At 49.3% G+C, this 3859-nt stretch overlaps 1 pseudogene; it reads left to right on the top strand.

Annotated features, from left to right (window-relative positions):
• The first annotated feature begins 550 nt into the window (after positions 1–550).
• LOC136402462 (importin subunit alpha-8-like) lies at positions 551–2351 on the top strand (annotated as a pseudogene).
• The last annotated feature ends 1508 nt before the right edge of the window (positions 2352–3859 follow it).

Here is a 3859-nt window from a genome sequence, read left to right on the forward strand (position 1 = left end):
CCAACATGGCTAAATCTGAATCTGCATTAGCCTGGTAAACTCCACTTGTCCCACCCTGGTAACTCCCTGAGATCCCACCTCCTCCAAGCACTGCTCGAGCCATCCAGGCAGCTGGCCAGTACCAGCAGTCCTCGGGGTGCATTATTGCTGAGTGCATCAGGCCTGGTACTGGGGGCGGCCGTCTCAGTTTGCAGCATGGCTTCTCCTGTGTCCCTCCAGACCCAGCACGGACAGCTACAAACTTCAGATTGCTTTGTAGCTCCTACCAGTATCACTGGGTGGGCCACAGGCAGCAGCTGGCCTGGCTTGCAGTGGAGCCCCTCCCAGAGGCCCCAGAACCAACTCACCAGGTGGCTGGCTTCAGACCACATCAAAGTGCCACCCAATTAGCTTAACAAGAGGTACTTCCTGAGAATTGTCTTGGTAGGCACAAGAGCTCACTGGGGTGAAGCCTGCTCCAGCAGGTCCGTCCCCACACAGTGGCTCATACACTGTGGTCATGGCCAGTCCTTACAGCCGGTCAGCCTGAGGATCAGCTTCACATGCTAACATGCCAACAGTAATCAAGGCTCAACGACAATAGGAGGGCACACACAGCCCACACAAGGGACATTCCTGGAGCACCCATCTAAAGTGATCAGGGAGACTGCACCACTGGGCCCCATGGGACACTACCACGGAAGACTGTGAGATGTGGCAGCTCTCTGCTAGGTGAGAAACAAGTGGGTGGTGGCCCATTCCTGTGCGTGTGTGTGGCTGTGCCTTCTCCAAAGCCTCTTTCCAGGTACTGACCAGACAGCTTGCTCTTCTTCAGGGGGTTTACTTCTTCCAGTCAACCTGCAGACTTCAGAAGCTCCAGGAGAGAGGCTGAGGAAGTTTAAGTACCGAGGCAAAGACGCATCTACGAGGCGACAACAGCGGATAGCAGGCAGCCTACAGCTCCGAAAGGCCAAGAAAGATGAGCAGGTCTTAAAGAGAAGAAACATCACCAATCTTTCCTCTGACCCAGCTTCTGAAGAAGGGACCAAAGGGGCCAGCCTCACCCTACAGGAAAGAATCAATGGAGTGAATGCTTCGGATCCAGACCTGTGTTTCCAGGCCACCAGGGCAGCCAGGAAAACACTGTCCCGGGAGAAGAACCCTCCTCTGAAACTGATTATTGAAGCGGGGCTCATTCCCAGGCTGGTGGAGTTCCTGAGGTCATCGCTCCACCCCTGCTTGCAGTTCGAGGCAGCCTGGGCTCTGACCAACGTTGCTTCCGGGACTTCGGAGCAGACTCAAGCTGTAGTGGAGGGGGCGCCGTCCAGCCCTGGGTGGAGCTCCTGTCTTCCCCCCAGATGGCTGTGTGCGAACAGGCAGTGTGGGCCCTTGGGAATATCGCAGGTGATGGCCCAGAATTCAGAGACTTTCTCATCTCAAGCAATGACATCCCACATCTGCTGGCCCTGATACCATCAACCATACCAATTACATTTCTGCGGAACATCACATGAACCCTGTCCAACCTGTGCCGGAACAAGAACCCGTACCCCTGCAAGAAAGCAGGGAAGCAACTGTTGCCCACCCGCTTCCGCCTCCTCCACCACCACGCCAGCAAGGTGCTCTCTGACACCTGCTGGGCCCTGTCCTACCTCACCGAGGGCTGTAACGGGCACATTGGCCACGTGGTGGACACGGGGGTGCTGCCCAGGCTGGTGGAGCTCACGACCAGCTCAGAACTCAATTCCTTGAAGACCGTGGGGAACATCGTCACAGGAGCGGATTGCCAGACCCAGGTGGCCACTGATGCGGGCATCCTGAGTGTGCTGCCTGGGCTCCTGCTGCACCACAAATCCTCCATCCAGAAGGAAGCAGCCTGGGCCCTGAGCAATGTGGATGCTGGGCCCTGCCAACACACCCAGCAGCTGATCACCTGCAACGCTCTGCCCCCCTTGGTGTCTCTGCTAGAAAATGGAGATTTTAAAGTTCAGAAAGAGGCTATCTGGGTGGTGGCTAACTTCACAAGTGGGAGCAGCTTGGACCAGTTGATCCAGCTTGTTCAATCTGGAGTCTTGGAGCCACTGGTGAACCTCCTCACTGTCCCAGACACCAAATGTGTCATTGTCATCCTTGACATCATCTCTTTCCTCCTCCAGGTAGCGGAGAAGCCTTCTGAGAAAGAGAGTCTGTGTCTGCTGATAGAGGAACTCGGTGGGGTGGATAGGATCAAGGCTTTGCAATTTCATGAGAACCATCAGGTTGCCATGACTGTGCTGAGCGATCTCGAGAACCACTTTTCTGAGGAAGAAGAAAATGACACAATGTCACCATCCCGGGACCAAGATCATGTATTCTTAAAGCACTTAACATAAAAATACCGGAGCTCCACAACTTCTAAACCAAGGACCAACCGCAAAGGGTAACTTTTTTAAGAAGCAGCACTTTTATATCTCGGTATGCCAGTTTTAAAGCTTTTAAAACTGAATGTTAATAAAATTTTTGACACTTTCACCTCTATCAGAAAAAAAAGACTGTGAGATGTAAAAGATATACCTAATACACACAAACAAACACAGAGAAACTACCAAAATGAGGACACAAAGAAACATGTTCCAAATGAAAGAACAGGAAAAAACTGCAGAAAAAGAACACAACAGAGGCAGTAGACCAGATAAAGAGTTCAAAACACTGGTTATAAGGATGTTCAAGGAACTTAGTGAGAACTTCAAGAAAGATATAGTAAGCATAAAGAAGGACATACAAACAATAAAAAGAACCAGTCAGAAATGAAGAATACATTAAAAGAAATCAATAGCAGACTAGACAAAGCAGAGGATCAAATCATTGATTTGAAAGACAAGGTAGCAGAAAACAGTCAGAACAACAAAAAGAAAAAATAATTTTAAAAATGAGAATAGGCCCTGGCCAGTGGCTCAGCAGTAGAGTATCAGCCCAGCATATGAAAGTCCTGGGTTTGATTCCCGGTCAGGGAACACAGGAGAAGCAACCATCTGCTTCTATACCCCCCCTTCCCTTCTCTCTTTCTCTCTCTCTTTCTCTCTCTCTTTTCTCCTCCCACAGCCATGGCTCGAATGGTTTGAGCAAGTTGGCCCCAGGAGCTAAGGATGGCTCTATGGCCTCAACTCATGTGATAAAACAGCTTGGTTGCCAAGCAACAGAGCAATGCCCCAGATAGGCTGAGCATTGCCCCACAGAGGGTTTGCCGGGTGGATCCTGGTTGGGGCACATGCAGGTTTCTGTCTCTCCGCCTCCCTGTCTTTCACTTAATTAAAAAAAAATGAGAATAGTTTAAGGGGCCTTGGTACATCAAGCATACCAATATTTGCATCATAGGGGTACTCGAAGAAAAAGAAAAGCAAGAAATTAAGAACCTACTTAAAGAAATGACTGAAAATATCCCTAACCTGGTGAAGGAAATAGACATACAAGTCCAGGAAGTGCAGAGAGTTCCAAACAATATGAACCCAAAGAGGCTCACACCAAGACACATCATAATGAAAATGGCAAAGGTGAAAGACAAAGAGAGCATCCTAAAAGCAGCAAGAGAAAGGCAGTTCGTTATGTACAAGGGAGCCACCAAAAGACTGTCATCTGATTTCAATGGAAACTCTTCTGGCCAGAAGTAGGAAATATTCAAAGGGATGAAAAGCAAGCATCTACAACCAAGACTACTATGCCCAGCAAGACTATCATTTCGAATTGAAGGGGAGAAAAAGAGCTTCCCAGACAAGAAGCTAAAAGAGTTCTGTCACCACCAAGGAATGCACTACAAGAAATGCTAAAGAGACGTAAGAAAAAATGTATGTATGTGCGTGTGTGCGCGTGCATGTGTGTGTGTAAAATAAAATGGCACTAATGA

Source organism: Saccopteryx leptura, chromosome 4, assembly GCF_036850995.1.
Source record: "Saccopteryx leptura isolate mSacLep1 chromosome 4, mSacLep1_pri_phased_curated, whole genome shotgun sequence".
NCBI lineage: Eukaryota > Metazoa > Chordata > Mammalia > Chiroptera > Emballonuridae > Saccopteryx > Saccopteryx leptura.